This window comes from Alexandromys fortis, unplaced genomic scaffold (genome assembly GCF_014885135.2).
Source record: "Alexandromys fortis isolate MF-2015 unplaced genomic scaffold, M_Fortis_MF-2015_v1.1 scaffold_122, whole genome shotgun sequence".
NCBI lineage: Eukaryota > Metazoa > Chordata > Mammalia > Rodentia > Cricetidae > Alexandromys > Alexandromys fortis.
This window is the reverse complement of record NW_026068004.1, coordinates 4,053,462-4,065,084: the sequence shown is the minus strand read 5'-3', so window position 1 is coordinate 4,065,084 and position 11,623 is coordinate 4,053,462.

The following is an 11,623-nucleotide window of genomic DNA, read 5'->3' as shown; positions in this document are numbered from 1 at the left end:
AGAGAGAGAGAGAGAGAGAGAGAGAGAGAGAGAGAGAGAGAGAGAGAGAAGAGGAAAGGAAAAGAAAAGAAAAGAAAAGAAAAGAAAAGAAAAGAAAAGAAAAGAAAAGAAAAGAAAAGAAGAGAAAAGAAAAGAAAAGCTGTCAAGGGCGCATGCCCTATAATCCTATTCTACTCTAGATCCTCACAAAGGACCAACTAAGGGCAGGCACAAGATGTAGCTGGAGGTTGCACATCTGAGCATTGAAGATCAGCATGGAGAAGTGAGTTCCCTTTGCAGAATGTCCATAGAATACCACACAAATACTAAAAATCTAAAAGTATTTTAAGACATTTCAATGACGTGAAGATACATCCAAAATACTGATATTTTTATTTAGTTATTTGTTTGTTATGTGTATGAGGGTTTGCCTGATACATATATGTCCATGAGTGTGTCTTATGTTCTTGAAGGCAAGAAGAGGGTGTTAGATGCTCTATAACCTAAATTTCAGACATTGTGAGTAACATGTAGGCACTGAGAACTGAGCCTGCATGAAGAGCAAGTGCTCTTAACCACCAAGTCCTCTCTCCAGCCCTACATAATATTAGGGGAAAAGGAAAGTAAGGCCAATTACCAAACAATGTACCTAGATGGATATTTAAGTGGATTTGCTTAGAAGAACACCTAGAAGATTTCAGATAACAAATGGTTACTCTGCCCCTTACCAGGAGGGAATACAGCTGGGCAGTAGGATGGCATGGGAGCCTTCTTGGTTTTCTTCTTTTATCTATCTATCTATCTATCTATCTATCTATCTATCTATCTATCTATCTATCTAGCTACTTGGTAGGCAGGTTCTCTGTGTAACCGCCCTAGCTGTCCTGGAACTTGCTCTATAGACCAGACTGGCCTCAAACTCACAGATCTGCCTGCCTCTGCCTCCTGAGTGCTGGGATTGAAGGCGTGTGCCACCACGCCCAGCAGGTTTTCCTCTTTTCTTTTTCTTTAAAGATTTGTTTATTCATGTGTTTGTGTACTCTGTCTTCATGCACACAAGAGGCAGTCAGACCCTATTATAGATGGTTGTGAGCCATCATGCAGGTGCTGGGAATTGAACTCAGGTCCTCTGGAAGAGCAGTCAAGTGCTCTTAACCACTTAGCCATCTCTATAGCCCCAGGTTTTCCTCTTTTCAATCAACTGTATTTTCTAGTTCTTTTTCTAGGATCGATGTGTATTTATTTTTTAATTATTTTTTTGAGATAAGGTCTCACTATGTTACCCTAGCTGGCCACTACTCACTATGTAGACCAGGCTGGCCTCGAACTCATTGAGATCCACCTGCCTTTGCCTCCTGAGTGCTGGGATTAAAGTCATGATGCACCATCTATCTTTTTAACTCTAAATCATCCACAAATACAGGAGTCATGACGCAGGTGCACTGGCTAACGGGGAAAGAAGGAGTGATCTTATTCTATAACTTGTTTATTCACTCAGTAAACATTCAAGCCTTCGACCATGCGTGGGTGCTAGTGGGTGCTAGGCACTCTTCTTCCGGGTGTTTGGTCCCAAATCCAAGGTAATATCGCTGTGAAGAAGTGGGGAAGGGGAGACAAAAGGAAGGCTTGGGGTACCAGCTGCTGCTTTAAAGCAAGTAGCCCTTGCTTCCCAGGTAAGAGTGCCCCCCTTTACCCTTCTGGGTGTCTGTCTACAAGAACCAGGGTGCCCTTTCACATGATTCACCGAGAGGGAGACACACGCATTCACCCTACCTGTGAAGGGACAGAGAACAAACATCTGTTGAGGTGACCTGTCGTCACTCTGGGAACTTCGTTCCCATCCACACGACAAATTCCTCCAGCCACCTCAGGAGGGGCATAGCCTCCCCTCCATTACTGTAGATAAGAAAGAGGGGGACCAGGAAAGGAAAGCCACTTATACAAGGTGACCCCCTGTCAGACGAGCTGAGACTTGAGCTGCATTCCTCCCTGCAGAGAGGCCTTCGCCATCTAGAGTTCCTCCATGCTCTTCGGCACCAGCCTTCCTTGTGTTCTGGGTTATCTGTTAACAACAGCATCCCAGGTCTTGTCTTGCATTTCAGCCGCAATGTGGAGGTATGAGGTAGGTGTGATTTATTGATGAGGAGACGGAGACAAAGACCCAGAGAGGTCACAGCCTGCCCCAGTCACACCTCTCTGGAATAGAGGAGCCGGGACTTGCAACCTGCCCTAACTGGTTCCAGAAGTGGGAACGAACACACCTGTGCCACCGGGCCTGCCTTCTGGCCCTCATTTAGCCTCCTCCACACAGCAGGACTCTCGGAGCTTTTCCTTCCTTTGTCTCTTTTGCTGTTGTTGTTGCTGTTTGTTTGCTATTTGCTTTCTTATTTTGATACAAGGTCCCACTATGTAGCCCTTGGCTGGCCTGGAATTTGCCATGTAGACCAGGCTTGCCTCAAACTCTTAGAGATCAGCTTGCCTCTGCCTCTCAAGGACTGGGATCCAAGACGTGCGCCACCACACTAGGCCACCCTCTTCTTACTTTACACAGTGTTCACTGTCCACTATCAGAGCATCAACTGTGCAGTCATGAATGACAGGCAGGGGGTCCAGGGGAGGGGATGCTGTATGCCTCACAGTTCATCAAGCTGTGAGCACTCACACATCACCCTTTCAGGGCGGTCAATGGCTTCTGAGAGAGCATGGCTGCCAAAGAGACATGAGAGCAGGTGACTTGGGACAAGTCCTTGGAGGTGGCAGCGGAGATATTTAACCTGGAGAAAAGCAGTTTTGTTCATTTGACCAACAAATATATAGAAACCTTCCCCTCTGGGGAGAGGGTGGGCAGGGGAGACGGTGCAAAGGGTAGGGACAAGGAAACAGACCAGCCCTCCAACTTTGGCTTCTGTCCATGGACTCTAAAAGGGGTGGATGGTCACCATCTCTGCCTGCGTTCCCGAAAGATACCCTGGGGGAGAGAGGCTAGTTTTGTGTGAGCTAAGAACATAAAGATGAGATGTCGGGGGACCCTTAGTGCGTGGATCTCTTCCCTGAAAGGAAGTACTTGTAACAGGCAGCTCTCCCAAGGCAGATGGCTTGCCTCAGGGAAGTAGCAAGCTCCCAGTCATGAGGAAACAGCAAAGAGTGGGCGCTTAGAGCTATGGGGAGAAGAAAAGAGGAGGAGGAGAAGGAAAAAAATGAACCAGGTGTTGTGACCCACACCTTTGATCCCAGCTTTCTCCGGATGTAGATCTCTATGAGTTCAAGTCTAGCCTGGTCTACATAGAGAGTTGCAGGCTAGCCAGACTTACATGGTGGGATCTTGTCTCACAACAAAACAAGAAGAGGAAGTGGGAAAGGAGAGATTGAGAAAGGGCTGTACTAGCTTCAGCTGTCTGACTGCCTTAACAGCCAAATTTTCATTTCTTTCTTTTCAAAGTTCAGGGGGTCAAACCCAGAACCTTTCATTTACTAAGCAAAGGTACTTAGTACATTTGATAAAAGGTCTCACTATGTAGCCCTCGGCTGGCCGGGAATTCACCATATAGAGCAGGCTTGCCTTAAACTCTTAGAGATCAGCCTGCTTCTACTTCCCAAGAGTTGGGATCAAAGGTGTGCGCCACCACACTGGGCCACCCGCTTCTTGCTTTGCACAGTGTTCACTGTCTTCTATCAGAGTGTCAACTGTGCAGTCATGAATGACGAGGCAGAGGAGTCTGGGGGAAGGGATGCTGTAGGTGTTGGAGACTAAGGCCTACATCAAGAGACTGGCTCTCTCTGTCCTGGCGAGGGCCCCTCTGGGTCTGCAAACAGTCACCTCCTGGAACTGCTCTCAGGCAGCCTGCCTCAGCAGGTCAGTATGGAGAGACAGAAGCGAGTGCTTAGCACCCATTCCTATAAGAGCACAAATCCATCGTTACAAGGTCCCATCCAGATCACCTGACCTTAATTATCGCCCAAAACTCCATCTCTAAATACCATGGCACCAGGGTTTGGTGCACACAATGTCTAGTCCATGATACTAACCTCAAGCAGAAAGAGAGGAGCTAGGCTGCTATGACAAGCAAACCCGTGGGTCTGTGCTTATGTGGAAGCTAAGGGCTATACGGCCCCTGATGCTGAGGACCTGGGATGACTTGGGCAACTGAACTTGAGGTGAGCGAAGACTTGAGAACCAGCCAGTACTCCTGGGCAGCTCACCCCTGGCTCCTTCCCACTTTAGACTTCAGATGTGGAGATGAACAAGACTCCCTGGTTGTATGTCTTTGAACAAGCCACTTAGGCTCTTGAAGTCTTAACTTCTGAGAAAGGCAGTGTGAAGGTGCCCTCCACCTCCTAAAATTGTGGGTAAAATGGGGAAGTGGGTGTAAGACCTGAGCTCCCGAGTTGGATCCACGAAGACCCCTCTGAGGATGAGAATTCCACTCTGAATTCTGCCCATCATTACAGCCAAGGGCTGCTGGTGTGAGCAAGAACAAAGAGGAGGTGGGTGCAGCTGTCCTTGCCTCAGAGGACCCCTCTGGGTATGGCATCCAGGGAAGGCTGCTTAGAAGAAGGGGCTTGTTAAGCAGAACCATGAAGGAAAAAGGAAAAGGGTAAGGGGTCTGGAGGAAAGATGTAGTAAGCCAGAGAATGAAAGGGGACAGGCTGACGGGTTAATTACAGGACAGTGACTCAAGTGACCTCAGAAGTAGATTAGCCTACTCTCCCTCCATCCTGTGCTCCCTCTGTCCTGCGACCTGGCATTAGATGCTGCTGGTATCCCAGGAGCAACAATAAACATGCCACTCTACACCGGCACTGCAAACATTGCATCATCTGACCACAAACTCTGTTCTTCCCAACACAGGCACTGCCCAAGTCCCACTCCAACTGCTCTTTGATGCCACTGGCACCTGCAGCCCTGACCCTCCACCTTCCGGCCCATCACCCCTCTTCTTCCTCATACCTTTCCCTGTTACATCTCAGAGTTGAGGCCCAGTGCCCCCACAACAATATCAAGCACACCTTCCTATGTCCTTTACGTCACTGGTCAGGCAAACCTCTTCCTATCTGCTTCCTTCATACCTGTGCCTAGCAAGCCAATCTCTGTAGAATCCGTCACATCACAAGTGAGAGGACTTCTCCTCAGAACTCTACAATCTTCTCCTCAAATGGGCCTGGGACGTTGCCCAGCAACCAGTCACCCAGTAGCAGCTTCTCTCAACCTTCACCACTCTCCCCAACACCTGCGGTCCTCTGTTCTTGATCTCAGTGGCACCTCCAACTCCCACTTGGCAGAGAAAGGAGACACCATCCTTTATCTGCTCCCCGCCATGCATGCATGTGCAAACACGCATACAGAAGCACACATGCACACACACCTACAGAGGTACACATGCAGACACATGGGAACCACGCATTTCTTTGTTTTTGTGTTTTCTGAGACAATGTTACTTATTGAGGCCCAGGTTGGCCTGGAACTCACTAGGTAGCTCAGCCTGGCCTTGAACTCAAAACATACCTCCCACCTCAGCCTCCAAGCTCTGGGATTGCGGGCTTGCACTCCCACAGCCAGCTTTGAAGTTCTCGGCTCTTCTTTCTCTTGGGTGTCTACTTCTTGCTCGGATTCTTTCTGTTGGCCTGTATATGTGGTCAAACCACCTCGTTAATCAAAACCAAAAGCCAGCTCCCTCCACCTTGCCTCCCTCTAGCAACTCATGGCCACTGCTGGTCTCCTCCAGAGGAGGTCTGTCCCCAGGTCTGTCCCCGTTCTCACTTCTGACACTCATCTTTTAGGAAGTACTCAGCCTCCTCCACACAGTACAGCGCTCAGAGCTTCTCTTTCCTCTTTGTTTCTTTGTTGTTGTTGTTGTTGTTTGTTGATTGTTTGTTTGTTTGTTTGTTTTGAGACAGGGTCTCACTACGTAGCCCCTGGCTGGCCTGGAATTTGTCTTGTAGACTAGGCTGGCCTCATACTCCTAGAGATCCTCCTGTTTATTCCTCCCAAGTGCTGGACCTAAAGGCATGTGCCACCACGCCTAGCTTTGGATTTAAAGTATTTTTTTCAGACCTCTCAGAGGCAATCAATCACCACTCCCCATAGGATTTGGGGACTTGGAGCTCACTGTGCCTTCCAGAGTATGTTCACTGTGTAATGGAATAAGAAGCCTGTCTAAGGCACCTAGTGCCTGTGTCTGTCTGTACTTGGTATACGTGGGTACCTATGGGGTGCTAGAAACACCAGCTGTCTTAGCTGTGGCCACAGTTGCTCTGGTGTGGGAAACTTGTCACCCTGGACACTTTAACTAGGAGCAGTGTACTGTTCATCTGGTCCTTACAGCAGCCTCTCGCCTTGCCCAGGGACTTTTCTCAACAACTTCTGCCACGCCACAGAATACTACCATGTCGCCCCTCAATTTTCCCTCCTCTCCGTCCCCTGAATTCCAATCTCCCAAATGCTAATGACTCACCTATTCCATAGTAACAACTCCTCAGCAGCCTATCGCATCACCGGGTGCCCAGGCCTCACCTCTAAGCTGCATTCAGAGGAATCTTGTTGAAATATGACAAAGCCTAAAATCCATGACATGGCTGACAAGGTCAGCAAACTTGACCTTTCCTTAGCTCCAGACTTCTGCCTCCCGGGGACCCTTGCTCCTCGGGCTCTCACTGCACTTGCCCTGTTGGGGTTTCCCTGTCTCAGGATTTTGTACCCGGGGTTTGTTCTTCCTGTTCATGCTTCAGATGCTGGCTCAATTATCACCTCCTCAGGGAAGCCCTCTTTGGCTTATCCTTATGCATTTTCACACAGAGAATCCGTATCCCATTTTGCAGTATTTGCTGTGATTATGGTTTGCTGATCTGTGTGCCTGTTTCCCTCCTGAATTCCTAGGAGAGAGCCTGCCTGTCTCTGTTCGCCATCGTATCTCTAACGCCGGATCAGATGGACCTCACCCATAACATTAGTCATAACTATGTGAATTGGAGCTGAAGATGTAACTCAGCTGAAAGAATTTACCTAACATGTGCAGAGCCCTGGGTTTGATTCTGCATACCATAAAACTGGGCATAAAGGTACACACCTGTGATCCCAACACATGGAAGATGGAGGCAAGAGGAAGATTAGACATAAGTTCTGAGGCCAACCCATTGAATTTCAGGCCTATTTGAGATCCTCCTGTCTCAAAAAAAAAAAAAAAAAAAAAAGAAAGAAAGAAAGAAGAAAACATGAATTAATAAGTATATGAACAGCATGCTTTCCTAGTATGTGGTTGTATTCATCCCCCATAACCAATTTTGCTCTTCATAGATGAGATAATATAGCTTCAAGGCGGCTAAGGAACCGACCCCTGGCCACACAGCTGCAGGGCATCTAGCCTGTGCAAGAACCAAACCAGAGTTCTCCAGCTTCCCCAGTGCCTGGAGTGGGGAAGAAGTGTTCTCACATCTACCCATCCCGACTCCAGGCCCACAGAAGCAGCACCTCCTAAGCTCCTCCTCAGCCCAGTCCGCGAGGTGGACGAGAGCAGGGTGACATGAACTACCTCCAGTTACTCAGCAAGAGAACAGAGCCGGGCTTCTCACCCAGGGCATCTGATGTTCCACAGTGCCAGGCACGACAGAACAGGCCAGCGAAAGCATAGCCAGGATGCCAGGGGATTGTTAACCTCCCAATAAAGAACTGAACTGGCTGCAGGGCATCTTCCCTGGTTTACACTTGCCACCCTGCGTCATCTTGACTATGGGAACTGCTCGTGCCTCGAACTGCTCTGTTGACCCATGACCCATCAGGAAGTGTCTGCTGCACCAGAGGGAGAAACAAAGGTAGAAGCCATGCCATGAACCATCCCTAGGACCAACTCAAGAAACCCAAGGTCAAGACGACCTCTTTCTGAAGTTCCACCTCAGCTTAAAGCTAAACTGTCTGGAGCAGGGCATGGTGGTGCATACCTCTAATCCCAGCACTTGAGAGGCAGAGGCAGGTGGATCTCTGAGTTTGAGGCCAGCCTGTTCTACAAAGCAAGTTCCAGGACAGCCAGGGCTACACAGAGAAACCCTGTCTCAAAGAAAGAGGAGAGAGAGAGAGAGAGAGAGAGAGAGAGAGAGAGAGAGAGAGAGAGAAGAAAATACTGTCTGGTCTTTAGGGTAGGGTGACTTTTAAGGACAGCCTAGGTCAGCCATTATTGTCCCCTTAGGGCACAAGGTGGAAATGTGGAAATGGGGGTGGAGAGTGCCAGGTGCTCACAGGCTCTGGGCGGAATCAGCCAGTATTCACCTGGATCCAGACCAACAGCCCTAGGCACTGGAGCTGCTCAGACCTGCTGCCTGTCTCGGAGGCAGAAGAGACCAGGCTGACAAGCTACAGCAATTGGTGCAAGGGGTGGAGCTTCCTAAGAAAACTTCTTGGCTGGTGGGGTGGATATTCTGCCTTTTGGGCTTCCTGGGACAGTTCTTCATGAGGCCTGGTCCACACCTTTGTTCTAGACCCTAACAAAGCTGTGTGTCCCAAATTATTTGCAAATCCAGAACCTGGTTTTTCTTTTCTTACCTTTCTTTCTTTCTTCCTTTCTTCCTTTCTTCCTTCCTTCCTTCCTTCCTTCCTTCCTAACTTCCTCCCCTCCTTGCTTCCTTTCTTCTCCTCCTTCTCCTCCTCTTCTCCTTCTCCTCCTCCTCTTCCTTCTTTCTTCTAATCTAGAAAATGGGATTACCTATCCTAGAAGATGTCAATTGGTTCTCTGGACAAAACCTCAGACTTTCTTCCATCCTTTCACTTGATGGACTGGCATTTAAGCTAAGCATGGCCCGAGTGGTTCAAGTACACCGCCTAGCCAAGAAGTAGACGCCTCCAGGCTGACCCAAGGCGGGGCTGCCACAGTCCCTTGGTTATGCTGGGTAGAGATGTCTCTTTTTGCTGAGACTTCCCACTTCACTAGTATCAACCTGCCCCTTCCCACCACCCCCAATTTATGAAAGGGCTTCATGCAGCCTGGGTTAGCCTCCAACTTGTTAGTTAACCAAGGACAGCCTTGAACTTCTAATCATCCTGCCCCTATCTCTGAAGTGCTGGATTTATAGAGGTGCCACCACACCTGGTTTTTGCAGTATTGGGTATGAAACCCAGTGTTTCATGACCACGAGGCAAGTTCGCCATCAACTGAGTTACAGGTACTAGAGTGCCTTCCCCAAAGCCAGGCAATACCGAGGACACAGAGCCAAACATTAGAGAGGAACAGTATTTGAAGGCCAGAGAAGCCTGGAGCTACACTGACCCAAGGATCTTTCCATTTAATGCTATCCCTGTTTTTTCCTTAAGTCAGTTTAATTCTGTCACCTGTAACCAAAGACGTTGTATACACCCATGAAGTGATGAGGTCATATGTGTAAAGGGCTCACCACCATGTCTGATGCAGATCAGTCACCCACTAGAAGGATGCTGTCATCATTAGCCACCACCAAGAAGTCACTGAGTGCATCTTCTGTGTGTGCTGGAGACACGCAGAAAGATCAGCTGAGATCTCTCTCCTCAAGAAGTCCCCGGTCTATGAAAGGATGAGAACCTGGCTGACTTGTGCTCAGAAGTAGATCCCAAGGGGCCACTGGTGAGCTGATGGCTCAGGAGGTAAGGGGTAAAGCTGGATGCTTTCGGGTCTGGCAACCTGCACTAAACAAAAGAACTGATTCTGCAGGTTGTGACTGCAGGATGTTTAAGCAAACTGCATAAAGATGTGTCTCTGTTTTGCCTCACCTGCCTACGGCACCCGGTTGCTTTAATAAAGAGCCGAATGGCCAATAGCTAGGCAGGAGGGACTAGGCAGATCTTCCAGGGAGAGAGAAGAACTCTAAGAGTTAGAATCTAGGCATGCCAAAGACACCAGGGAGACATGGAAGGAGTCAGACATACGAAATGGAGGAGAGGTAAAAAAAAGTCACGTGGCAGAACGTAGGTTAATGGAAAACGTTAATTTAAGTTATAAGAGCTAGTTGGGAATAAGCCTAAGCTAAGACCAAGCTTTCATAATCAATAATAAGTCTCCATATTATTATTTGGGGGCTAGAGGTATATAATAAGTCTCCATATTATTATTTGGGGGCTAGAGGTACAAAGAAAGTCCAACTACATGTTGGACTCTGACCTCCAACTGTACTCCCTCCTCCGCTAAGTGAATGTAATAAACATACTTTATGTTAGGGTTCCTGGTCTGTTCGTCATGTTCACAAAATGTACCTTGGGGGCTGGGGAAAGCGTCTGCCACCAAAGTATGAGGACCTGAGTTCAACCCCCAGCGTGTACCTAAAATGCCAGTCAGGGTAGCATGGCTTATAATCTTAGTGCTGAGGAGGCAAAGACAGGAGGAGCCCTGGGAGTTCACTGGTCAGCCAGGCTGGCTAAATATAAGAACCCTGGGTCCCACTGAGAGCCTTCTCTAGAGCCAAGGTGAATGGCTCCTGGAGAACGCTTAAGGTTGATCTCTGACCTCTGCATGCACATGCATACGTGTGTAGAGGCACACACACAGACATACATGTCTTGGAGATATTAATTATACCTAATAAAGATACACCATTCATTTTTGGATGCCCCAATTTTCTTCCCCTTCTCGCCACACAGATCCAATCAAACTCCATTCCAGGCTTTCCTCAAGCCATCCTCATGCTCCCCCACCCTGCATCCAAAATGTCTCACATCGCTGCCTCTCCCTTATAGGGCTTTCTGGAGCTGGTGAGAGATTCCATTACCGACAAGCATCTAGCAAGAGACTGCTGGGCTCCCATGACTGAGCTTTCTTGTCTACAAAGGCTATTAGCATCCTACCCAGAAGTACCCAGAAGTTCTTAGCTGTACACCTCACAACAGATTTGGTTTCCCACCTCAAGTGGTCAACAGCTCTCTGCATGAGGATTTCATCTGGCCTGGACAGTGTTCTATAGTCAGAAAGTTAATGTCCCTGGAAGCGTCTTCAGCCATCACAGAGTTGATGATTCAGAAAGTCAGTGGATAAGAACTCCAACTTCCTTTCCCTCTGTGGAGCAATTTGGAGCTGTGTTCTACCATCTCTGAAAGGGCTCAGCTCTCTGGGAGGCCAGCTCCCAAGGAGTAGCACCTCACTTCCTGGGAACTCTCAAGGAGTAGAGAACTCACTTCCTGGGAACATCCCGGCTTTGACCCGTCCCATTGAGCAGATCCCGCGCATGTTCCTAGACAAAACAAGTGTGTTCTTTTAAAATTTTCCGAATGCTAAGAAGCTATCCCTAACTTGGTGAGGCTCCAAAATAGGCAATGCCAGGTGGCTGGGGACACAATAACACTTCTGTGGTGCCCAGGGGCATCCTCTGCTGTGTAACCCAATAAACTCAAGGTATACCTGAAGAACGGACAGACTGAGGCTTTCAGGTATTAGACAAACACAACTGCAAAGGTTCTAAGAGTAAACTTGAACACACTGCAGTGTGTGTGGCTAAACCCCTGCTTCAGCATCTACTTTACAAGGTACCAGTTAAGGCACCTCCGAGTCTCCATCACAGTCAATCTTCCTATCTTTGTTTCAAGATGTCACTCTGTAGTCCTAACTATCCTGGAATTCACTATGTAGACCAAATTGACCTCAAACTCACAGATCCTCCTGCCTCTGCCTCCTAAGTGTGTGACGCCATACCAGGCTAC